The sequence below is a fragment of the Dendrobates tinctorius genome, unplaced genomic scaffold, assembly GCF_039654945.1.
Source record: "Dendrobates tinctorius isolate UK_male_01 unplaced genomic scaffold, ASM3965494v1 ptg000028l, whole genome shotgun sequence".
Classification (NCBI taxonomy): Eukaryota; Metazoa; Chordata; class Amphibia; order Anura; family Dendrobatidae; genus Dendrobates; species Dendrobates tinctorius.
In genome coordinates this window covers 64,754,328-64,781,567 of record NW_027361696.1, presented here as the reverse complement: position 1 = coordinate 64,781,567, position 27,240 = coordinate 64,754,328, and the positions used below count along the sequence as shown (strand labels likewise).

General features: G+C 45.3%; 1 protein-coding gene across 1 annotated transcript in view; it reads left to right on the top strand.

Annotated features, from left to right (window-relative positions):
- The first annotated feature begins 720 nt into the window (after positions 1-720).
- LOC141085469 (achaete-scute homolog 1-like) overlaps positions 721-27,240 on the top strand; it is a 65,332-nt gene continuing 38,812 nt past the window's right edge. The window contains exon 1 of the transcript XR_012231312.1: positions 721-1,017. The gene's annotated coding sequence lies outside the window, so the exon portion shown is untranslated. The remainder of the gene's footprint in view (positions 1,018-27,240) is intronic.

The following is a 27,240-nucleotide window of genomic DNA, read 5'->3' as shown; positions in this document are numbered from 1 at the left end:
GTATCTCCCATTCTGCCCCGTGTCTCCCATCATGCCACCGTGTCTCCCATTCTGCCCCTGTGTCTCCCATCCTGTCCCCGTGTCTCCCATCATGCTACCATGTCTCCCATTCTGCCCCTGTGTCTCCCATCCTGTCCCCGTGTCTCCCATCATGCTACCATGTCTCCCATTCTGCCCCCGTGTCTCCCATTCTGAGCCGTGTCTCCTATTCTGGCCCCATTTCTCCCATCATGCCACCGTGTCTCCCATTCTGCCCCCATGTTTCCCATTCTGCCACCGTGTCTCCCATCTTACCACTATGTCTCCCATTCTGGCCCGTGTCTTCCATCCTGCCCCCGTATCTCCCATCATGTCACCGTGTCTCCCATCTTACCACTATGTCTCCCATTCTGGCCCGTGTCTTCCATCCTGCCCCCGTATCTCCCATCATGTCACCGTGTCTCCCATCCTGCCACCATGTATCCCATTCTGCCCCGTGTCTCCCATCCTGCCACCATGCCGCTTTCAATAAAAATAAAAAAAAAGGTTTCTCCTTATCTGGCCATGCTCCTGCAGCTAGGCTCCCTCCATGCAGTCCAAGCGCGCATCACCAGTGAATGACAATGACGTCATACACCGGCGACGTGCGCAATGACGTCAGCTGCCAGCCTCCGATTGGCTGTCGGCTTTTAACTATGGCCGTGCGGGCCCGCACGGCAATAGAGTTTAACTGAACCTGCGTCTCGGATGAAGGTTCAGTTACTGCTCCGACAGAATCCTGCCGCTAGGGCCCCATACGCCAGTCAGGACAGTAATGCCCTGATGGCGGCCCTGCTACCGCCAGCTGCACCCGAAGTCTTTGACATTCGACAGTGGATGCTGGGACCCCTTGATCCTGCAGAGGCAAGCCTCCTCTGGCTTCCGCTGGTTGTTGGAGCTCCCTAATGTGGTAGAAGAAAGAATGCAGGCCAACACTCTGGCCCAGGTGTGGCTGTCGAGGCCTAAGCGGACCCAAATTGAGGAGCAGTGTACAGAGAGGTGAGTAGTGGACTTTAATCATATTAAAGATTTCAGTTTCATTAAAGAGCAGGGGACTGGGGATGAAGTATACGGCAGTGGTTAAAAGGGACACCATACCGTATCCCCTATTTAGTCTCTATCTAGGTGAGAAGGTTAACATCTGCAAGATTTGGTTCAGGAAAGTGTGGTATGTGGTGGGTGTTATGCTCCCCTCTACCGCTGAAGAGGTCACTCGGTGGAAGGAGGAAGCAGACTTTGAGCGGGACTACAGACACCAACAGTGGCCCCCACCCACACAGCCGATGTTCCAAGTGACCAAGGTACCTAAGTCACCTAAGAAGGTGAGCTCAATCACCCAGACTAGTGTACCGAATTCCGATAGAGCCGGAGAGACTAAATGCTGTGGAGTCGTTACCTCATCAAAGCAACTGAGACCCTCCAGTCGGGCCGTTCCTCCTTGTGCCCGGTCAAGTTTGAGCAGATGTGAACATAATTCGCAGGAGATAAAAGAGGGTTTGAACTTTGTTGTTTTACAGTTTCATTATCTTGTGTGATAAAATGGTCGTGGACGACTATGTTTTGCCGTGGGAGCATGTGTGGGGAGGCTAGGATGATGAAGACGTCATGGCAACAGGGGGTTGTTATGGTTTTGTTCGTAGTTTTATGTATTAATGTTTACATGTGTGTGATAAAAGTAATGTTGTATTTTATCCCTATGGCCAGTATTCTGTTGGGTTCTCCTATAGACTATGCCTAAAGGCCCCGTCACACATAGCGATCTTGCTAGCGAGATCACTGCTGAGTCACAAGTTTTGTGACACAACGGCGATCTCACCAGCAAGTTCGCTGTGTGTGACAGCGATCAGCGACCGGCCCCCCTGCCGGTATCGCTGATCGCCCTGGGAAACCTCTGGACTTTTCTTTGGTCACTGGTCTCCCACTGGCCAGCACGCATCACTGCATGTGACAGGCGGGAGACCAGCGATCTGCTGGTAACTAACGTACACATCGGGTATCCAAGGGATGGGCGTCCCTTAGATACCCGATGTGTACGTTAGTTACCAGCTCGCTGATGCAGGGAGCTGGTAACTAACGTACACATCGGGTATCTAAGGGACGCACGTGCCTTGGATACCCGATGTGTACGTTAGTTATCAGCTCAGTATGAGGACACATTCTGAGGTTCATCTGGACGCTGGGACAGTGTTGGGCTTGAGGTCCAGAAGGGGTATTGAGAGCCATACCCCTGCCCCCTCTGCGAGGAAGATGTCAGCCAGGTCACAGAGAAAGGAAAGGATGGAGGGAAGCCGTTATGTCAGGAGGAGAGTACTTAGGGCTTGCTATGACAGTTGGGCTAGGAACAAGTCAGGAAGAAAGGAGAAAAAGACTGACAGGCCAGGAAACAAAGGAAAAAACACTAAAATGAGTCATGATGCATACTGTAAGCAAAAAATAAAGTGACCCAGTGATGGAGTCAGAGTTTCTGTCACTACTTTATGCTTCTCTCAAATAAGGCAACAAAAACCTGGTGACAGATACCCTCTAAAAAAAAGACAATAAAAATGCACAAAAATATAAAAAATATCCTAGTGCTGTCTCCTTCTTTCTATGTGATCATATTGTGACTCACAGTGAGAATAGGTGTAGTCATGTTAATATCTTTTAATGACCATCACTGTGACCTCCCCCCTTCTGTCCTGTGTGTGACAACTGGCTACAGCAGAAGCCTTCCCCCTCAGTCTTGTGTGTGACAACTGGCTGCAGCACGAGCCTCCCCCTCTGTCCTGTGTGTGACAACTGGCTGCAGCAGGAGCCTCCCCCTTCTGTCCTGTGTGTGATACCTGGCTGCAGCAGGAGCCTCCCCCTTCTGTCCTGTGTGTGATAACTGGCTGCAGCAGGAGCCTCCCCCTTCTGTCCTGTGTGTGATAACTGGCTGCAGCAGGAGCCTCCCCCTTCTGTCCTGTGTGTGATAACTGGCTGCAGCAGGAGCCTCCCCCTTCTGTCCTGTGTGTGATAACTGGCTGCAGCAGGAGCCTTCCCACCCTGCCCTGTGTGTGACAACTGGACGCAGCACAGTAACGTAGCTACCGTGGAGAGGGGGCAGAGTGTGCCCACTCAGAGCTATGCTTCTAACTGTATCGGCATGCGTAGAACACCGATACAGATAAACAGTGCAGCAGAGCAGGGAGGCACGATCTCCCTGCTCTGCCGCTATGGGGCCCGTGAGCTGGGGATGGGTGGTGCCAGTGTAAGGGTCAGCCAGGACTATAGTCGTGGTCAGAGACACTAAAGCATCAGTGTCCCGGCCTTCCCTCACAGAAAATTGCAATCCACTGTTCGGCGTACCTGTGTCTCCAGGTTTGGATCCCCCTGGGCACTTCCCAAGCGGCAATGTCCCCTTTCTGAGTCCATGTTAACGTGAACGTTTTTTTACTGATAACTTCACACAATATATCCACAGTTGGCGCATCACAGATTACACATTCTTCTTTACTTTCTTCCTCAGCTTTCCCTACTTTGATGACGCTTCTATACAGCATGTGTCCAGACTGGACAGCGTTAGATTGCTTCCCAGCCTAACCTTGCCATGATGACAATTCCTTCTGCCTGTTTCGCCCCAGACTTGAAATCACCCGCCACCTGGTTTGGTTGCCTCTGGAAAAGCATCCGACACATCTGTACTGCTCCCTGTGAAGCTCCAGCATCTTTCTGTTCCTCACTCTGTCTGACTCCCACCCTAAGAGTGTCCACCCAGGCTATGAGTTGGCACATCCTCTCTACTGCTTCTGGTCCACTAAACCACGTTTGAGCGGAACAGGGAATGTCCACCTTTACCCTAGTATCTCCTTGGTTTCGGTCCCCCGTACCCAGTGACTGAGCATCAAGCCTAGTGGACCACTTTCCGTTTCGCACGGGGAAGGGACTGGTCAAGCCCTGCGGAGCCGGAGCCGGGGTGTACTCACGACCTCCTTGTATAGCATCCTGCACACCCTGGTTCTGCAGTTGTTATCTTCTTCAGCACTGGCGGCCGAGCGATCTGGCTCCCAGAGGCACAGCACCGTATCGCTCCTTCTTTCCGGCATGAATCCCTCTTGGGCGTTCTTTACTTCCGGTCCTCTACTTCTCGACTCCTGGCAACTTAGTTCTGACTGCTGAAAAGGAAACTCAAGGCCCTTCCATGACGGCTCCGGTGGCTGGAAAAACTCAGACTCCGCCTGGGGAAAGTTCCGCTCTCCACCGACATTCCAGTTCCCGCTTCTCCATTTCGTCCCCCTTCTCCAACAGGTATCGATATACTGGGTCATACATGGCTCATCCCTTCAGTTCCCACTCGTTTCCAGGTGGGACCACCTCTGGCCACTCCACCCATTTGTTGTTAGTCAGTGGAGAGAGGCTCTTCTTCATCCGCACCCACCAGGGGCGGACCGGGGCATACCGACAGGCAGGTTTTGGCGCCAGGGCACGGTTGCAACGCCCACGAAGGACGCGGTTCTTGTTGTCTACTTCTTCGCCGTCTCCTGCCATTTCCATAGCCACCATCTTGGTCACAGTAATGGTGTCAGACTTCTTCATCAAATAAACCAAGTCCAACTCAGTAGTCAAGTCCGGTGTTGTCACAGAATCTTTAGTAGTCAAATCCAGTGTTTTGCCCATGTCCATAAAGTTTCCTCCAGATACAGCAACCATTTGTTCCTTTTTCCGGTCATTTTTCAGGGGCACAGCAGTCGCACACACATCATCATCAGCTCTTTTCTTCATGGGTTCTCCGCATTGTGAAGTAGTCGCATCCTGCCGATTACGCCAAGTTTAAGGGTCGGCCAGGACTATAGTCGTGGCCAGAGACACTAAAGCATCAGTGTCCCGGCCTTCCCTCACAGAAAATTGCAATCCACTGTTCGGCGTACCTGCGTCACCAGGTTCGGGTCCCTTTGGGTACTTCCCAAGCGGTGATAGCCCCTCTCCGATGTGACTCTCAGAAACTAAGACACAGTCCATGATATCTTGAACGGTTTCTTTACTGATAACTTCACACAATATATCCACAGTTGGCGTATCATAGATTACAAACTTGTCTTTACTTGCTTCCTCAGTTTTCCCTACTTTGCTGACACTTCTATACGGCACGTGACCGGACTGGACCGTCTTAGACTGCTTCCCAGCTTCTTCCTGGCCTAACCTCGCCATGATGACAATTCCTTCTGCCTGTTTCGCCCCAGGCTTAAAATCATCCACCACCTGGTTTGGTTACCTCTGGAAAAGCATCCGACCTGTCTGTACCGCTCCCTGTGAAGCTCCAGCATCTTTCTGTTCATCACTCCGTCCGACTCCCGCCCTAATAGTGTCTGACCAGGCTATGAGTTGCCACTTCCTCTCTACTGCTTCTGGTCCACTAAACTCATGCCCAATAACCATGGATAAACTTGGACTGTAGCTTCTTAATGTTGCGTGGCTGCCAAGCTATCCTGCGCCTATAGCCCATGTGGACACTTCGGGCACCCTGGCCCCTGAACTAACTTCCTTCTAATCTAACCTTAACTCCTGGCAGCCCCTCCTACACTTAACCCTATCCTACTAAGAGCTCTATACTAGAGTGCCCCCTTTAGTGTCTAAAGGGAGCACTACGCTTTCCCTATTCTGTAAATGGCAAACCTTGAAATGCAGTAAACATTATCACAACTATGTGCATATAAAAACAACAATAAAACATAAAGACAAACAATGGTAATAGCCAGAAATGAGTAGCAGTACCATTCCAAATGTGTGGTAGTACATGTGATCCTCTGTCGCCAACTGATACTCGATGACACAGCCGCACGTGTGAGCCGGAGACGCCAGATAGGAGCCTACCCTGAAGCAGGCTACAGTTGCCTGTCATGCGAGAGGAGTTCTACCTAAGTAGCAGACAGAGAGAGGAACTTGAATAGCGTTTACAGCAGCAAGTACCTCAGAGAATAGTGCTAGAAAGGAGGCCTCTCAACCCACCTGAATAAGGAGATTCCCAAATTGCTTACAGGCTGACCAACTCCAGAACCATCTGTTACCTGAGCCCCGGACTGTACCTGCACAGCTCAGTAAAAGGTAAAGGAAACTGCACTCTGTTGTGTCCTCTAATTATTCCTGTGTCACCTACCAAACTCTGTTACATCTATCATCATCAAATACAACCTCTTTTCTATCACAACCTCCCTGGGACAAAGCTCTGCCTGTGGAGAGCTGTACCAACTCAGCTGCATTACCATCAGTCCCAGAGGATCTGCCCTGCAGCGCTGGTCACCTCTGACCAGAAACCACAGATGGCGTCATGAACACTTTATTGCAAACACTTTATTTTTCCCTTTTTCACTATTCCCCTTTTATTGGATGCCCAGGGCCACGGACTGGGTCACCGCTGCCGTGACTCTGCCCCTTTAAGAAGCGGCCTGGTACCAAGTATATCCCTGCCCTGGCGGATGCTCGAGAAGCACCGGACTGAGGGCACTTGTACCACGCCGGGTCCGCAACTGCTGAGGCTGCGTCCTCTATTGTCCGGGGGAAGGCATAAGGGCCTGGACAGAACCCCTGACCTGGAAGCAGGGAGCGTACACAAGAAAAAGCGTTCGCGGCAGCAGTTAGTTTTTGGCGCGGACAGGCACCGTGCAGCAGGCTGAGGAGTGTGCTCCGTCCCCCGAGTGCCCGCGCAGCGTCAGTCTGCTCCCGCCATCACCCGGGTGACAGTCAGAGACTGAGGTGTTGGGTGCCCTGTCTCTGCGTGACTGAGAGGTACTGCGTGCCCCGTGGCTGAGAGTACAGCACATGGGCTGCCTAGAAAGAGCTGGATAGCAGACGAACTTCTGCAGCCTCCATGTCCCATTGCTGCTGATCACCTCCCGCTGGACCCTGCAAGTGCAGCGGCCTTGCTCATCCTGGCCACGCCAACTTATGGACTAGGGTCTCAGCGGAAGGTACTGGAGACCGACCGTTGCCCCCAGAAGACGGACAGTTGTTTACAGAACCCCACTGGAACAGCACTGCGCCGGCCGTTGTCGACGCCGCCGCCCTACAAGCTTCAGCAGAAGACTGGCAAGCGTTTGATAAGTGATTTAAGGAACTGCCGTTATCTTGTTTATTGCTCATTAACTCTACCTATTGCCTGCTCTCCAACTGTTTAACTCTCATTTAACTGTTTATCTCCCTGCGTGAAGCATCCTCTGTTAAATTAAAACTGTTAACCCTTGCTCTGCCTCTCTTGCGTCACTGCATCCCGCAACCTGCTTACAGTACCACACAATAAGTGCAGTAATAGGGACACATATGTCAGCAGCGGCTCAGTATTGTGGTATAAGCAGGATGAGGGGTTTGTGCAGGTTGGGAATAGTCCCATTGGGGAAAGTGCTGAAAATATGAGACGTGAAATGTGTATTTGCTGTAATCTCTGCAGACGAGTCCTGGCTGGAAGAAGTTGTCATGTCGGTCTGGGCCAGATGGAAAAGACGGGAAAAGTGAACGATTCCATCAAAAAGCACGTCACCATCTATAACTGTGCTGTAGTCTTACATGTTCTGCAGGGCTGGTATCTACCGCTGTCACCATATGGCGGTAATATCGATGTTTGCCTTTCTATGGAGATTTTGTTTCAGTAACAGCGCAGTCATCTGCTGAGGTTCTCCTACATCCACTCTTAGGGTGTGTCACCATGGTTGTAATCAAGGATACATGGTTAGGGCCCACTCTGAAGTTTCGCCCCCCCCTGTCCTGTGGTTGACAACTGGCTGCAGCAGGAGCCTCCCCCCTCTGTCCTGTGTGTTACAACTGGCTGCAGCAGGAGCTTCCCCCCTCTGTCCTGTGTGTTAGAACTAGCTGCAGCAGGAGTCCCCCCTCTGTCCTGTGGTTGACAACTAGCTGCAGCACGAGCCTCCCCCTCTGTCCTGTGGTTGACAACTGGCTGCAGCAGGAGCCTCCCACTTTGCCCTGTGTGTTACAACTGGCTGCAGCAAGATATTCATTTTACATTCAGGTGATACACAGTATATTATATATTCAGGGGGCACAGTGTATTAACTTTATATTCAGGGGCATGGTGAATTAATTGTGTACTCTGGGTGCACAGTATGTTCATTTTATAATCGGGGTACATAGTATATTATTATTCATGGGGTACGTGGTATTAATTTTATATTCCGGGGGTACAGTATATTTACTTTATCTTCAGGGGCATGATATATTAATTTAGTATTCTGGGAGCATAATATATTCATTGTATATGTAGGGGGCACAATATATTCATTATATGTTGAGCTGCACAGTATAATAATTTTATGTAAATCTTGATCTAAAATGACAATGTACTGTTTATGGATGTGTCCATTAGGTGGCAGTAACACCAATGTAATAAGTAACAAGCAGCGCCATTTCTTTGCAGTTGATGCAGAATTACTGGAGTTTGCAGATTCTGATGTGAAACATCTGAGACCATGAGATATCCTAAAAAGAAGCTTTTGCTATGTTACACAGTTTATATATTACAAACTCTAGTTGGTTACTTAAAGGGAACCTGCACAGGGTGTTAGACAGGATGGTGACAGGTTCACAATGATGCCCTTATAAAAAATAAAGGGACCACTCACTATTCCATTTGCAACAGGCTGTTTGTGTTCCCTTTATTTCTTTGAGCAGTATATATTCTGGTATGGCACACCCTAGAAAAAAAAATTTCAAAGCTGTATTGAAATGATTAGTCAGGAGTCATGGGGGAGGAGTCACTTTGGTTGGATTAATGTCCCAGAATCAGCTACATCATTTCAAGCTACTCCTAGCATTATCTGACATACTTACCAACATTTCAATACCCCAAATCAGGACATATGAGTCCTGACCCTGGAACAATCCCCAAAACTTCCATGATTTGCATAAACTCCTCCATCTTAGTGTTTGGAATTTCCAGGATTGTCCTGACATAATTGGGACTATTGATAAGTGGGCACTAGTGCCAGCCTCATCTGCACGCTGTGCATGTGCCGAATATCTCTAGAGGAGGCTTAGGCTATGTACTCACGTATGCTGAAAATTCCTGACTGAAAACCGGACTCCTTCCCAGAAAACGCACGTTTTTAATGCAAAAAACGCGCGTTTTTTATGTGTTTTTTTCCGGGGCGTCCTCAGTCTCATAGAAAATAGTTAGAAATGCGGATTTTTCCGCGAAATTAATGCTGCGTTTTTTACAGCGATGCGTTTTTTTCGTGGAAAAATGCATCAATATGCACAAAAAGTTTGGAATTCATTAAAATGAATGGGATGCTTCTTGTAAGCATTTTTTAAGTGTTTTTTGTCCCCTGAGGAAGGAGCGGTACGCTCCGAAACGCGCGTCGGGGTCAGACCGTTGTGTGCTCGCCTCCACTGTCTTCAGGTAATGTTACAGACCCTTTAAATGCTGGATTCGTTATGAACACTTGTTCTTTGATTACTTACCTACTAGGGAGTCCCGTTGGTCCCCGCTTATGATAATACGCATTGGCTTCATATAAATTGTGCGGTGACTGACTCATGTGTTTTTTGACTCCCTATGCAACTTTGATACTGATTATACTATATCATTATATAGGGTCCACATCCTGGACTATGTAGGCGGTATATTCGGCCTATTCTTGCCATTGTACACGCCTGTCCATTTTCTCTCCCTTTTTCCATGTACCTTATGTCTGTTTATTATATAAATTATTAATAAAGTACTAATTTTTATGGGACTTTTTGACTGTTTGCCTCTTCCTTTGTTTCTTCTCTATTAAGACTGCAGTTGTCTGGATTATAGTCCAATATGTATATGTGACTTGGATGAATCACTCTGCCATGTAACTAATTAAATTGTTGGTTTCACGTATACTATGTTTACCACAATTATATTCTCTTCTGACTTGTGACTACACCTCCAGGTCACCTTACGGACTAGGGACGGACAGGTGTGATTCTTCTTATGAGTAGCTCCAACCCTAGGACTTCATATAGATCAGGCACAGGATGGTGTGGCTCTTCTGATGTGCGGCTTCACCTCTCAAGGACTCCAACTAGGTACAGACTGCGGTTCTTCTGATGTATGGCTCCACCACTAGAACTCCAGTCCTTACAGATTAGGGACAGGCTGGTATCACTCTTCTGATAAGAAACTTTATCCTTAAGGCCCCGTCTCACTAAGCGATCTCGGTAGCGAGATCGCTGCTGAGTCACAACTTTTGTGACATAACAGCGATCTCACCAGCGAGATCGCTGTGTGTGACAGCGATCAGCGAGCGGCCCTCCTGCCGGTATCGCTGATCGCTGGAAGAAACCTCTGGACATTTCTTTGGTCGCTGGTCTCCCGCTGGCCAGCACGCATCGCTGTGTGTGACAGGCGGGAGACCAGCGATCAGGTGTAAAAAATAATAAAAAAAATAAAAAATATAGTTATTCTCACCTTCCGACGTCACGTTCAGCCATCCTGCCTCTCTCCACGCTCCGGTCCCAGTGATCCTTTGCACGAATGACCGCGAGATGTCACGGTCTCGCGGGATAACAAAGTCTCGCGGTCATTCGTGCAAAGGATCACTGGGACCGGAGCGTGGAGAGAGGCAGGATGGCTGAACGGGACGTCAGAAGGTGAGAATAACTATATTTTTTATTTTGATTCTATTTTTTTCAGCGATGGCCAGCGATGCCGGGTGCTCGGCATCGCTGTGCTGATCGCTGGTGAAGCTGTCTGTGTGACAGCTCACCAGCGATCACATAGCGACTTACCAGCGATCCTGACACCTTGATATCGGTGTCGGGATCGCTGGTAAGTCGTTTAGTGTGACGGGGCTTTTAGGACTTCTTATAGATCAGGGACAGGCCGGTGTGATATGTGGCTCCATTTCTAAGAGGTTGATGTGATTCCACCCCTAGGAATCCTTACAGATCGGGAACAGGACGGTGTAACTCTTCTGATGTGTGGTTCTACAACCAGGACTCCTTATAGACTGGGACAGGCTGGTGTTACTCTTCTGATGTGTAGCTTCACAACTTTGACTCCTTACAGATTAGGGACAAGCTGGTAAGATTCTTCTGATATGTTGCTCCACCACCAGGACTCTTACAGATCAGGGACAGGTCAATGTGACTCTTCTGATGTGTGGCTCCTCCTTCAAGACTCCTAGTAGATTAGGGACAGGCTGGTTTCAGTCTTCTGATAAGTGGCTCCACCCTTACAACTTCTTATAGACGAGAGACAGGCTGGTGTGACTCTGCTTATGTGTGACTCCACAACCAGGACTCATTACAGATTAGGGAAATGCTGATGTGAGTCTTCTAACTATTAGCTCCACTTCCAGGACTCCTTACAGAATGGGGCAGGCCGGTGTGACTGTTCTGAAGAGTGGCTCCACCACCAGGATTCCTTACATACTAAGGACAGGCTGGTGTAACTCTTCTGATGTGTGGCTCCACCTCTAGGACTCCTTATAGACTAGGGTCAAGCTGATGTGCCTCTTCTGATGTGTGGCTCCACCACCAGTACTCCTTACAGATTAGGGACAGGCTGGTGTGACTCTTCTGATGTGTGGCTCCACCGCTAGGACTCCTTATAGACTAGGGACAAACTGATGTGCCTCTTCTGATCTGTGGCTCCACCACCAGGACACCTTACAGATTAGGGACAGGCTGGTGTGACTCTTCTGATGTGTGGCTCCACCTCTAGGACTCCTTATAGACTAGGGACAAGCTGATGTGACTCTTCTGATGTGTGGCTCCACCACCAGGACACCTTACAGATTAGAGACAGACTGGTGTGACTCTTCTGATGTGTGTTTCTATCTCCAGGTCCCCTTACAGATTAAGGGCAAGGTGGTGTGACTATTCTGATGATTGGCTCCACCTCTAGGACGCCTTACAGATTGGAACAGGCCCTTGTGGCTCTTCTAATGAGTAGCTCTACTTCCACAACCGCTTAAAAATAATTTCACAAGAATGTTCAAAGATCATTTTCTGGACACAGGTTATAGAAGGATATCCTTGTTAACCTGTCCTGGATAACAGACTGGTGGTTTGGGGGCCTAACTCCTATGGCATTTTCCACCTGAAGGACCTCTTTCAGTGACATCATAAACCTAAGTTGGTTACATGGGAGGGGACTTCTGTCACGTGTCAAAGGCGATTTTACCTGTGAATTTGTAAGTCGATTTGCATTATACACAGGAAAAGACGAATTTGCTGTACTTTGCATATGCACAAAGAGATGTCTGCTCTGATGAAATCTGGAAGGATTAGGGCTTTGAATTTTTTTTTTAGGTATCAACATTAATTTAACAACATGGATTAAGCTTGGGAAGCCATTATTGAGTAGAATTACACAAATATCATTTTTCTTGATGTAAAATCCGCATGAAAATCTGCACTTTCTGGAAGTGGATTTCGAAGCAGATGCTTGGAAAAATTCACATCCAAAACCAGTCCAAACACTGTCACCCCCCCAAATGCTAAATAAAATAAATAAACAATTACATAGGGGACTTAGTCCCTATAAATATAAGAAATATGTATTTCTTTGCTTTTAATAACTTTTAAAACTTGTTTTATTCCATATGCAAATGAGAGGCTTTGTTGTACCCTTGATGTAGCCAAGAGCTTGGTGCATACTGAGCAGTACACCTGACTTTGATTGACAGTGCACACTTAGCCAGAGAGAGCGCACTGTCAAAGCAATTTGTCAACATGCTGGCTATAAGCTTAGTGGCGTTTTTCGGCATAAATCCTAATCATATTGTCCCATTCTTTAAAATTACAGCCAAAAATTGCTCATTCATTAGAGAAATATCACACCTCAAAATAACTATAGCGTAATAAAGGTTCTGCACAAAGGGGTGCAGCTCCGAGGAGTAAATCCTGATAGGTGTCCCTTTATTATTGTGCAGTATCATGACATCTCTTGATAGCTAGATTCTTTCGCAGTGCGGTCACAACCTTGACATGGGTGGAGGAGATCAGGTTTCCAAAAACGGTTTAAAATCTATTTGGAGGAAAGATTTCTTAATGCAAATTCACCAAGGCTTTAGCATTTGCATGATTTGCATGGGTTTTGAATGTCTTTTATACAGGTTCAATTTCCTCAGTCCTGAGAATGAGAACATGTCTAATTCTGCCGATGTTAACCCTTTGGCTAAGGCCTGTTTCACACATCAGTTTTAGTGTTCAGTCAAAATCCGCTAAAATGGCGGATAGCGGATCCGTTCCTGAACTGACCACAACGCTTGTCACCGGAGAGAGAGAGAGAGATTTTCCAGCTGCCAGAACAGAGTTTAGGGTTAAATTTCCGGCTGAGTGAAGTCTTTCAGCCATGCACAGTGAGAAGTGCGGATCCTGCCGCCCGAAAAAACGTTACTTGCTCCGTTTGGGCATGTCGGCGGACGTAAAAATTTTGGCGGATCCGCAAAAAAACAGATCCAACGGATGGCCATCCATCAAGATCCGCCGGTAATGCAACTCAATGGGAAAAAATACGGATCCGTCAAAAAAAATGGCGGATCCGTTTTTTTTGCAAAACGGCAGATTTTGACTGATGGACAAAAACTGTTGTGTGAAACAGGCCTAAAAGAGAATGTAATCACCCTGATATAGATATTGTGAATTGACGTTTATTTAAAGCAGAATTCCAATTTTTTGATATACCATTTCTGAGTTGTCTACACTATTCCCTCTGATATGATTTCCAAATGCAGATTACATTTCCCAAAATGCCTATTGGTACACAGAGGGGGAGGACTCTCATCACATTGCACTTGCTCATCTCTGAGTCCTGCCTAATGGCAGCAGTGTTAGAGCATAGAACTGCTGTAGTGTCACTGTATCCGGTGTGATCCATTCATTCTGTCTACCTGCCTCCTGCTTGTGATAGGTTTCTTCCTATCAAGAAAGATAGAACTTGATAGGATGGCGTAAGGAGCTGAAAGATGACAGAATCAATTTGATAAGTGATAATATCATCATTTCATACAAAGTAAGTCAGAGTCTGACCTCCTGTCTACACAGGGGAGCATGTATATGATGTATATCAAAATACACAGTTGCCCATATTGAAAAGATTGATCTAGGATGAAGCAAATTTCTCTTCTAGAATATTATTAGATAGTTATCAAGAGATGTGTGTGTAAAATACAATTTCACAGGACTCAGTGGGGATTGAATCATGTGGATTGGCTGCAGCGGTCATGTACATGTATGTGAGGTCATTAGTGCAGGAAAGAAGGCTGAAATGGGCTATAAAAGTATTATCACTGAAGGAGGAGGGGTTTGGCAAGTATTTTAATTCACTTAGCCTTACCTTTTTTTTGCAGAAAATCCCTTTAAAGGCAATCTAACTGTAGGATCAATCCTCCTTAGCCGTCTATACGGACATGCAGGTCATAGAAAGTTGAATAAAATGAAACCTTGATATATGTGATCCAATTTTTTATTCCAAAGTAATCCACATTTTTCATAATATGAAAATGACCTGTTAAGATCTATGGGCTGCAAATAGATCTTCCCAAGAATCTGCCTCCAGAGGTTATTAAAATTGAATGGGAAAATGACTGACAATCTGATTTCCATGTGTTACACTGGTAACGCCCCCTTTCCTTTTACAATAAGCCCTGGAGGCAGATTCTCAGGGAGATCTATGTCTGGCCCATAGATCTTAACAGCTCATTTACATAATAAGAAAAATGTGGATTTCTTTAGAATAAGACATTGTATCGCAGATATCAAGGTTTCATTTTCTTTAGCTTCCCATGACCTACATGCCCATATAGCCGGCTTAGAAGGGTTGATCCTACTGACAGATGCCCTTTAATTTTTTTTTTTAAGCAATTAATATTTTTTTTATAGCTCTGGATCTGGGCATGTTATCATCATGACTTTATGTGATATAAGTACACAGTAAATCATAGTTGTAAAATTGCAGCGTTATTCTCAACACACTGAAAGTTACAGCCTATCCACAGGATGGGGTAGTGACATTTTTGCATCTCTTTTTTTTTGTGTGTGTGCGTCGCCTGCGATGAGACTCTGCCTAGAGGGAAATTCTATCATGGATGTCAGTCCGGCTCCGAGCAGTTATTCGCTGCAGACGCGATCATTCTTCACACTCGTCCTTGCATTTTGGTGAATTCAGTCCAAATTCCACGCGAACGGAAAACTGATATTTGCTGCGACATATTGTGCAATAAGCCGCCCTGTGAAAACTAAACACTGGAACACATTTCTGGAAGTAAACAGGCACACCTCGTTATTTGCATGAACGACGCGATCTTCCGAGTCGTTTATCACGAAGGTTCCCCATTCATGTGTTTGACCGCGGGGAAACATTTGCATGCTGTTTAAATCTGATATCTCTGTGCTGTAAGTGCGCTCAGCCTGAGCTCTGTTCTGGAAAGGCGCAAATTCTACTAAACCCTTTGTTTGCAAAAAAATTCCTGATCTCCTCCATTAAGGACAAGAATGGCCAGTGTCAGTCAGCGGCATTCCAGCCTTTTCCTGCTCAAATTCTCCATTCGAAAGCAACATAAAGAGATTACGTCTCTAGAAGACCACTGGCGAGGCAAGAATTCGCAGGAAGGGTCGATCACTTTTGCATCGATGACTTTTACTTTTCTGAATTTTTATTGCAGAACTTAACAAGTTTGCACGGAGCTCAATATTTGATATAGTCTCTTTCAGCAAGACTTGTACTTCTTAGGGCTCATTGACGCGTCCGATTTTCACGTACGAGTGCCATCCATGGTTTTCACGGATAGCACCCGTACCTGTGATAGTCCATGGGACCATTCACATGTCCGGAAAATCGCAGGGACACGTCCGATTTTGATCCGAGGGATGGATCTAAATCGGCAATACGAGCCAATGGGTCCGCGAACAAAAATTGGACTGTACGAATGAAGAAGATGCATAAACGTTTTATTTTTTTCATTTCTCCACTCTGATTAAACTCTGATCAGAATAATTATTTTTTCCCGTAAGTGGAAAAATCGGATGTGTGAACGATGCCCTTTTTTATTGTTTTTTTACGGTGGGTTTTTTCTACCTAAATTTTACGGGCAGAAAATTCTTAGCATCAGCAAAGTAGATGAAATTAGTGATGAGCGAGCGTGAGGTGTTATCTGAGCATGCTCAAGTGCTATGTTCGAGTCCCCGCAGCTGCATGTCTCCAGGCTGTTCGACAGCAGCGACACATGCAGGGATTGCCAAACAAACAGGAAATCCCTCTATGTTTTCCAGATGTTGAACAGCCTTGAGATATGCAGCTGCGGGGACTCGAATATAGTATTCATGCATGCCAAAAAGCTCAATTACCACTCGAGCATGCTCAGATAACACCTTGCGCTTGCTCATCACTAGATGAGTTTTTTATGTTGCATATGTAAAAAAAAAAAAAAAATGCAAGTAACCTATTTTACTTAATGGAAGCAGAAATGGTGCAGAAAATCAAATACCGAGGATGACAAGGGAAACAAACAAGGGAGCTTCTGAAATGCCAGGCGAATACACACAAAGCTTTTTTCCCCCCCAGCATGGAAAATCAGCATCAGGTCTGCGCGAAAATCTATATACAGTAAGTTCAAGAAAAAGACCAATGATGTTCACACAATCACTTGGAGAGTTTTTGGAGGAGTTTTTTTTTTTTTTTTTGCAGAGATTTGAAAGAGTTTTTTGCAGCCTGCCCTATTGGACAGTGCCAAGTTTGCAGAAAATTGCAACAGGAGATTCCAAACTCCAAACAGGAACTAGTGAAAGGTGAGAGAAGGGAAAAAGGAGCTATGGAAAGATGGGTGGAGAAGGAAAAAATGAGCCAGGAGAAAGTAGGGTAGAGAAAGGGGGAAAAAAGGGTTAGGGAAAATTGGGTGGAGAAAGAGAAAAAAGGTGGTACGGAAAGATAGGTGGAAAGAGGGGGTAAAGAAGCTATGGAAAGATGCATGGAGAGAAAAAAAAGGAGATGCGGAAAGATGGGTGGAGAGGTAAAAGGAGCTAGAGAATGATGGATGAAGATGGAAGAAGGAGCCAGGGAAAGCAGAGTAGAGACAGGAAAAAAGGAGGTAGGGAAATATGGGTGGAGACAGAAAAAAGTGGCTAAAGAATGTTGGGTGGAAAATGGAAAAAAAATGAGCTATGGAATGATGGATGAAGAAAGGGTAAGAGGAGTTAGGGAAAGATGAATGGAGAGGGGGAAAAAGGAGCTAGTGAAGGATGAATGGAGAGGAGAAAAATAAACTAGGGAAAGATGTGTGGAGAGGGAAAAAAGGATCGAGGGAAAGATGGATCAAGAGGTAAAAATGAGCTAGAGAATGATAGATGAAGAGAGAAGAAGGAGCCAGGGGTAAACAGGGTAGAGAGAGGGAAATAGGAGGTAGGGAAATATGGGTGGAGAGAGAAAAAATGAGTGATTGAAAGATGGTTGGAGAGGAAAAAGGCACTTGGGAAAGCAGGGTGGAGAGGAAAAAAGAAGCTAGGGAAAGATGGCTGGAGAGGGAAAAAAGGAGCTAGGGAAAGATAGGTGGAGAGGAAAAAAGGAGCTAGGGAAAGATGGGTGGAGAGGGAAAAAGGAGCTAGGGAAAGATGGGAGGAATGGGAATAAAGGAGCTAGGGAAAGATGGGTGCAGAGGGAAAAAAGGAGCTAGGGAAAGATAGGTGGAGAAGAAAGAAGGAGCTAGGGAAAGATTTTTGGAGAGGGGAAAAGGAGCTAGGGAAAGATGGGTGGAGAGGGAAAAAGGAGCTAGGGAAAGATGGGAGGAATGGGAATAAAGGAGCTAGGGAAAGATGGGTGCAGAGGGAAAAAAGGAGCTAGGGAAAGATCGGTGGAGAGGGGGAAAAGGAGCTAGGGAAAGATGGGTGGAGAGGGAAAAAGGAGCTAGGGAAAGATGGGAGAAATGGGAAAAAAGGAGCTAGGGAAAGATGGGTGCAGAGGGAAAAAAGGAGTTAGGGAAAGATAGGTGGAGAAGAAAGAAGGAGCTAGGGAAAGATTTTTGGAGAGGGGAAAAGGAGCTAGGGAAAGATGGGTGGAGAGGGAAAAAGGAGCTAGGGAAAGATGGGAGGAATGGGAAAAAAGGAGCTAGGGAAAGATGGGTGCAGAGGGAAAAAAGGAGCTAGGGAAAGATGGGTGGAGAGGGAAAAAGGAACTAGGGAAAGATGGGTGGTTTGTGATGTGGAAAGCCTCATCTGTAGAGTTGAGCGACTTTGGCCGGATCGGGTTTCATGAAACCTGAATGAAACAAAATTTGAGTCGGATGAAACTGGCCCGACTAGGGCAAAAAAAGTCAGAGTTTCGTCCGAAACCCGAGCCCAATGCATGTCAATGGGAAATAAAAGTCGGCATTGAGCGGATGACATTCATCCACTCAATGCCGATTTTTATTCCCCATTGACTTGCTTTGGGGTCAGGTTTTGGACGAAACTCCGACTTTTTTTGCCCTAGTCGGGCCAGTTTCATCCGACTCAAATTTTGTTTCATTCGGGTTTCACAAAACCCGATCCGATCAATGTCGCTCACTCTACTCATCTGCAGTGGTGAACAGGCAGATGTGGTCCTGTGTATGCACACAGCACACATGGAGAATGAGGACTTATAAAGCACCGCATTTGGAGGGGAACAGACTGAATCGTGCCGACGGCGTAGTCTGTGCATAAATGTGATGCAGGGGCTTTTAGGTAATGTATCCCTTAGGTAAGGATCATTCAGTAGGACAGGACAATGGCTGCAGGATCCTCTTTTTATTCTTTTATCTTTTGCAGCAATACGCATCCATAATAAATGCCCAAGTACTACTGTATCTGGGTTTTTTTTTGCGAACAGCACACGAACTCTTGGAGTTTCATTGATCCATAAACACATCTGTTTTACAAACGGATCCAATCGATTTTCATCTGTTTTACAGATCAGACTCAGCCGTTAAACACCCGGGGGATCAGTACAAACGGATGATATAAGAAGACAGACGGTGCAGTTTTCCATCCGTGTTTCAACCATCCGTTGTTACGAGTCAATGGATAAATCAGGGTTCATTCTGCCTACTTTAGTTTTTTTTAAATACGGATCGGGAAAAAAAGTCTCAGACGTTAGTGCTTTTTCTGGTGCACAAACATTGGTCCGATTTTCATGTGTCGGCTTTTACCATCATTGTATCATCAAAGATAAGTAATTACATTGCAAAGCTTTTTAAGGGCAGTTTCACACGTCAGTGTCTCCGGTACGTGTAGTGACAGTTTTCTCACGTACCAGAGACACATTCTCAGGAATGTGTCTATGCAGGTGTCAGCGTGTTTTCACGGACCGTGTGTCCGTGTGCAAAACACGCTGACATGTCCGTTTTTGTGCAACAGCACGGATCACCCGGACCCATAGAAGTCAATGGGTCCGTGTAAACACGTACCGCACACGGATGCTGTCCGTGTGCGATCCGTGTGCGTTTTTAAAAGTCAAAGGGTTAACATTAAAAATAATTTTTCAAAGACACGGACACACGGACAGCATACGGACAGCACACGGATGGTACACACGGACATACAGATAGCACACGGATGTGACACGGACACGGATAGCTCCGGTACCGGTATTCCAAGACCCGGAATTATCTGGACGTGTGAAACTGCCCTAATGCAATGTTAAAAACGGAAAGCACGTGAATGTCATCCGTGTGCTGTCCAATGTGAGCAGAACTCGGATCAAAATCGGATGGTTCCATTATTTTTTTTTTTTTTCCAGACGAGAAAATAAACACGGACTTGCGTATACAAGTCTCTGGTGTGTCTTGCAATGATTCAGCTTCTTCGTGTACTTACCATGACACAGATGTATGATCATCGCTGGGACAATGAAGGTGTGTCCGCACAGGCAGCATGTCTGCTAAGTAAACACGGCCCTTCCTTGTTGATTTTGGATGCTGCGTCTTTGTGAGGTTTTTGAGCTCAGGCCGAGGTGGTATAATTGTGTGCACGACAAATACACAACAAACACATAAAACGACAAATACATTTACCAAGAAAGAAAGAAAAGTGTTCTGCAAATTTCATTCAATATTTATTTAATTTTTCGAAAATGCACCAAAACAAATACGATGACCATGAAATTAGTTATTATGTCAGAAGACCTAAGGGTATGTGCACACATAGTTTTTTGTCTCTGCGGATTTTGTAGAGAAAACTGCAGGAAATCCGCAGGACAAAGTCCTGCGGTTTATCTGCGGTTTATCTGCGTTTTTTCTGCGGTTTTACACCTCATAATGGAAGAGGTGTAAAACTGCAGCGTTTCTGCACCAAACAATTGACATGCTGCGTTTTGAAAACCGCAGCAAAACCGCGCGGAAAAAAACGCAGCATGTGCACAGCTTTTTTTTATTTCCATAGGAAATAAAGGTACTGTACAACGCAGCAAAATCTGCAGCGTTTCTGCAGAGCCAAAACCGCTGCGGAAACGCAGCAGAAACCGCAAAGTGTGCACATACCCTAATAGTTACTATTTTGTATCGAGTCCTGAATCTTTGTGTCCAGCAGTGAACAGGTTGTTTTGTGGTTGTTTCCTTGCATTGTTTAGGACCCTAAGGGTGCATTGAGACGCTCGTGAAAATCGTGGCCAGACCGTGCATTGCTGTCCGATCTTGGACCAATTTGTATGGATATCTGTATGTGCCCTGACTTTTTTTCTAAACACAGCAATGCTTAGCAGCGATGTTGTTTTATGGCTTTTTATAGAGAAAAAAGAACACCTATATAAAAAATAATTACAAAAAAATTGCATGAAAATCATGGTTTTAGGAGCCCCCAAAATGGCACAAATAATAGTTTTAGATTGTGTTTACATACAGCACAGAGGAATATTAAAGACCCCCTCATACATTTGATAGCTGCCGGCCAACAGTTATCTCCCCGATACTCGGGAACGCTCGGCACAGTCAAATGCTCCTGTGTCCCTTATTATAGAGCCTTTGGTATTGTCTTATCTCCGAGCTATCACCCCTTTGATAAAGCAACAATGCGAAACGCGTGTCAGGGGCCGCATGGATGGGACTTATAGGCTGTGTGCAGCTAGGGTGAGCTCCAACTTGTTTCATCTTGAAGCTCATTGGAAGGGGGTCTTCATCTACACTTCGATTACGTTTTTGACTGCTTTGTGTATTTTGTGACCTATTTGTCTTTGGCTCCACGATGCTGTCCCCTACCTCACTACTGATTATGCCACTCTCTGTATGTTTTCCATATTTCATAATCTTGTACAAATCTCGATACTATACACGGTATTTATATATATATTTTTCCAATAAATATGATGTTTTTGGTGGGTTTTGGCTGTTCCATTCTTTTTGGTGTTCTCTAAAACAAAAAGATAGACTGACGGAAATCCAGCGCGCCAGAATCCTCCTCACCCCCAACATCATCCAATGAGACAGAGTTAGGTGTTAGCCGATCCAATCTGCGGCACATCCATGGGCAGACATACTATTGGGGCAACCTGGGGGCCAAAATGTAAGGTGGAATTGGGCATTATGATAACTTATTGGACTGCAAAGGGCCCATATATTGTTCTTATACAGGGGCCCTATTCTGTCTATTTTTCGCTCCTGGACAATTTCACAGCATGCAATTCTGCACAATTTGGTGTTTTGGCAAATCCTGCATGCACATACCCTCCTTTCCATAAATTCTTGCTAATTTCACTTCTCAAAAGTTGGTCAAAAAAGGGTTTGGTGCAACTGTGTCTACCAGCTGCTGCGAAACTACAACTTCCACCATGCCCTAACAGCCTGTGTTTGGAGCGAGAACTTGGAGACCACTGCCTTAGGGGATAGTCACAGTATCATGTCTTGCCAAATCCCACCTTTCCGTGACGGAATAGTGTTAATTTCCTTAATCGGCCATTCTCACCACACCTTTAAGACAATTATAACCCAAGAATATTCTAAAAGCCGTAAACCAGCATATTGTAAAAGGATTATCAGATAATTGCGTCTGGGATACAACGTCGTAATCTGCTTATCACAGAATTCCTTGCACAGACTGGAGATATAATACATGGAAATGGGATGATTATGTGGATCAGCTCTCTTCCTTTTGCAGTCTTCTCAGACTAGAAAATGGGGTACACAGTAATTTAAACAGTAAGGCTGTACACAGACCGCAATGCTCAGACTAACAGTCTTCTGACCCTAAATAAATGTATATATGAGGCTGTTATTTTGCATCATGAAACCCGTTGTTGGGATGGGCATTTCAATTTGTTCAATATCTGAATTTAGCTTCTGACTATATTCAATATGCAGCAGATTTGCCACAGAAATTTCTTCCCTCAGAAAAAGCCAAAATTGTTGGCGAAACCCTAGGATGGCCGTATCAATAAGCATTACCACATGGTGGCTCCATATGGAACATTGTGCTTCCAATTTCTTAGTGAAAGTCTTTTTAATCTTTGCATATGAAGGGCCAGAGGAAGCAGAAATTGTGGGGGAAACTCTAGGTCAAGCTTATTAATCAGCGTTGCCACAAATGGCTCCACATGAAACATTGTTTTTCTAAATTTTTAATGAAGAGCTCTTTTATTTATGTTTGTGATGACCCAGAAGAAGAAAAAATTGTGGATGAAACCCTAGGTCAGACTTATTCATCAGTATTGGCACAGGGTGGATGCATATGGAGCATTGTTTTTCCAAGTTCTTAGTGCAAGTATTTTTTAATCTTTATATATGAAGCCCTAGAAGAAGCAGAAATTGTGGCTGAAACTCTAGGTCAAGCTTATTGATCAGTGTTGCCATAGTGTAGCTCCATATGAAACATTGTTTTTCCAAATTTTTAATGAAGAGCTTTTTTAACCATGCTTGTGATGAACCAGAAGAAGCCAAAATTGTGGATGAAACTCTAGGTCAGACTTATTGATCAGCATTGCAGCAGGGTGGCTCCATATGGAGCAACATTTTTCCAAGTTCTTAGTGGAAGTCTTTGTATATGTAGCCCCAGAAGAAGCAGAAATTGTGGCCAAAACTCTAGGTTGAGTTTATTGATCAGCACTATAATTTTTTTTTTTATCAACTGGATGTTGGCTGCTTATTTCATCCAAGAGAGTTGATGTTTGCACCAGAGATGTTTGCCATCTTTTTTCTGGAGTTTGGGACATCTTTTTCCATGAGTCTCCCAATGACAGCTATATACTAGTGTTAGGCGTCGGGTTTCTGCGTCTGCTCTGCAGGAATCCAGAGCCTCACATTCTGCGATCTCCTGCTGTCTATCTACTGCAGAGGAGATTACTTTGCAGCAGACCGCTCCAGAAACTAAGTCCCTCTGTGCTCCTACTGGGCATGCTCACGAGACGATCTCCCATTGGAGATCGGGAGTCATATGCTCAGGTCCTGTTTCTGATCTCGTTGGTCCATCTCAGAGATCTGGAAGGTCCCGCACGGCTATAAAAAGCACGCATGACCGGTCGGCCATGCGCTAGTATAGGCTATACTTGCTAGATGTGTGATTCTGGTGACTTACTCATTTGAAACCCCTTCCCTCTGATATTACGCATGTGGATAGGGAATTAGTTCAGCAGTCAGCGCCAGTCAGTGGCAAGCCTTAGGCCACTGTGCACACCGCACTGCTACGCTAGTGTCCGACATTGCACTTGCTTTCTAACTTTTGTCGTTGAGTGGCAGTGTCCTACGCCGCGCTGCAGTTGCAACCCTTCTTGGCGCTCGCAGTAGCGACGCCGCACACACGGTAGGTCTAGAGGGACGCAGCTCCTCTGTCTTAGGTCTTGCTCCTGTGACCAGATACCATGTGTGCATTTACCTGAGGCCTGTGTCACTAACAGGTTCAGAATTTTGTATGTTTATGTTGCGGCGCCTCTGTGTGTGAACAGAGTCCGCTCTGCGCACTTCGGGTGAAGTTGAACCTGTGCGCATCATACTGCCATATTGCTCCTCTGTCATTACCTAGCAGCGGTGTAACACCTACTGCACGGTGGACCCCGAGCGGCGAACGCACTTTATTATTTATTTTTATTTAGTGCGTTCCGCCATTCCTAACATACTAGTTCTTAGTCTCCTCACTTTTTTTACATCTTTAGCTGGAACGGGAGCCATTGACATTGAGTGCTTTTTCAATGTTTTTATCTTCCAGTTGTTGTTTTTTTTTACCTTTTTTACTAGGTTTCCAGCATTTTTTTTTCACTCTATTCAACAATAGAGAATCTGTAAGCGATTTTTCAAGTAATAACACTGGGAAACCGCTTAAGAAGAAGTTTGGGCATTTTCTGAGCCTTTGCTTTGACTTGTATTGTAAAGTACAGAGCGTCATCAGAGTGGAGAACACCTGAAGAATGCTTCTTTTAACCTCTTCGTGCCTTTGGAAACCTTAAGCGGTAAGATGACACTCAAAACACTGAACACATGAAGAGCGAGTCGTTTTTGCATAAAAATGCATACTTTTTCTTTGCGCTTTTTCAGGTGGGTTTTGGAGTGGACCGCCTGAAAAAGACATTTTGTGCCCTTGGGCTGGTTTCACAAGTTGGTTTTCTTGGTACACATGCTATCCATCATTTTTACAAATAGATCATGCATCTAGCACAGTGAAAAAACCTCAATCGATTTTACAATTATGCAAAAAAAAAAGTATACGTGAAACCAGCCTTACACAGAAATGTGCTCCTCACCAGGCAATTAATAGATTTGCTGTAGTCAGGCGCAATTAATATCCCATCTTTGTCCGAGCATACAGCCATGCCGCACTGCACTTGTCACCCTGGACAAAGAGATGTCCGGGAAGCCGTCCGTCTCTCCAGTTACCGCAGAGAATCCCTTTCATTCCAATGTGGTGCATCCCAATGAATAGCAGGCAGGATGAGGCCGCTGGAACTTATTAGATTAGCTCTACTGTTGTACTGCTGTTTGCCAGTGATATTATGTTTCTTTTACCAAAGGAAAACTGACATTTAATGATCTGATTAGCCAATTACCAACCAGTGTGGTCCCGTATATCTTTGGATACATTATTTTAAGGGAAAATTCACTGGGCAGGAAAAAGTTTGCCTCAATTTTTTTACATTTTTACCAAACATAATTCTGTTACAGAGCATTTCTCTTTAAAATACAATAGAAATAAATGAAATAAATAAATAAAATCACTAGTTCTCTTCTCTTCTATCGACGTCTGTCACATTGTAGTGTTTCCAAAAAATTGGGTAACCACCAAAAAGACATTGAAATCCATGGAGGACAGTATTTGGAACTCCTCTGATGCTACTAAATGACACAATCCTGTCATAGGGACCCAAAGGGTATTACAGAAGTCCCTGCATCTTACCACTTAGGTCTCTGTTCACTCTGGCACTTTAGGGGGTAATCTGTGGCAATCAGAACTAGCTCCAATTGCACCAGTTGCCTGCTGGGCAAAACAGCCTGCACCTGCCAGAATAGGAGAGCGTGAGTCCCCTCTAAACAAATCTTTCAATTTTGTCTTATGGGGTTGGATTTTTTTTGGGATTTGGTTGGATTTTTGGGAGATAGAAACTGTGGGCAAACTCCCCAAATCCTCTTCAAAAATTCAAAACTTCTCAAAAGCTTGGGAGTTTCCGCTAAGTTTCTGCTAAAAAAAAATCAGCAAAAAAACTCAGTGAGAACACACCCTTCCCACAGCTTTGTTACCCAGTGTAGTCAGCCCCCTCTAAATGATAAACATACTTTAGCTGATAAATTTTACCTACTTTGACACATTGTGACAATTATATGACATGAGAGAGAGATTTGTGCTGCCGGATCATCAAGAGTTCATTTGTGAGATCACCAGTCTCCATAAAGTGTTTGCGACCATCAGGTGTGTTTTGTCAAGGCAGAGTTGGTATACAGCGAGTTGGTACACAGCTCCATACAGTACTGTCCTAAGCCAGAATATGGCAAGAAAGTCTCAACTAAATAAAGATAACTGTTAGGTCATCACTTTAAGACATGAAAATCAGACAATCCAGAAATTTGCTAGAATCTTGAAGGTAACCTCAAGTGCAGGCATGAAAACCATCAATAGCTATGATGACACTTATTCTCAAGACGACCACCCCAGGAAAGGAAGACCAAGAATGACCCGTGCTGCAGAGGATAAGTTCATTAGAGTCACCAGTTCCAGAAACCACAAATTGACAGGACGTAAGCAAACAGCCCTCATAAATGATGCACAGACATCAAATAGTGGACGCATCTCAAGATCAACTGTCCAAAAGAGACTGAGAGAAGCAGGGGTTGATGGTCTTATTGCTTCAAAGAAACCACTACGGAGGACTACAAATACGAAGAGACTTATTTGGGCCGAGGAGCACCAGGACTGGACACTACATAAGGAGAAATTTGTACTGGTCTTATGAGCCAAGATGAGAGATTTTGGTAGCCTACGCCATGTGTTTGTGAAACTCAGAAAAGGTGAGTAGATGGTGCCCTCTGTGAAGCATGGAGGGGCAGGTGTAATGGTGTGGGTGGCACCATTGGAGATTTATTCCAAATTCAATCCACACTTGCTAGGCATGGCTGCCACAGAATTCTGTAACAACACGCTATCTCATCTTGTGTGCCCTTAGTGGGACCATCATTTTTGTTGGGACACAAAAATGACTTAAACACACCTCCAGGTTATATAAGAGCTATGTCACCAAGAAGGAGCAGGAAGGAGGCCATGTTGGATGACATGGTCTCCACAATCACAACTCAATCCAAATGAGATGTTTTGGAATGAGTTGGACCGAAAACAAAGCAGCCAACAAGTGATCAGTAGTGTTGAGCATTCCGATACCGCAAATATTGGGTATCGGCCGATATTCGCGGTATCGGAATTCCGATACTGAGTTCCGATACTTTTTGCATATCGAATACCGGAATTGGAAGTTCCCATAATTGTTGTGAGTTCATTTTCCCCTTCACCGTTGATGTCTGATGAACTCCCTCTGCTGGTGAAGAGAGGTAGTGAAATTGATTGGGTTGAGAAGAACCTGTCATCTGAACAGGTGGAGCCTGATTGGACACCCGGAATTACTGAGTGGATATAAGGCAGCCGACGCCCTACAGGGGTGCTGGTGATCCTTTCTGCTCTGAGCTCTTGCAACCAGTTAGTCCTGTCTACTGAAAGCTAAGTTTTTGCTCTCTTATTTTTCCATGAGATTTTGTCTGTTTGCTTCGTGTTTTGTGTTCAGCCTGCCTTTGTTGGGACGGGCTGAGCTCCATTTTTGTCTCTGATCAGTTTATCTCTTTGCTCTGTTTTCAGAATATACCTGAGTGCTGA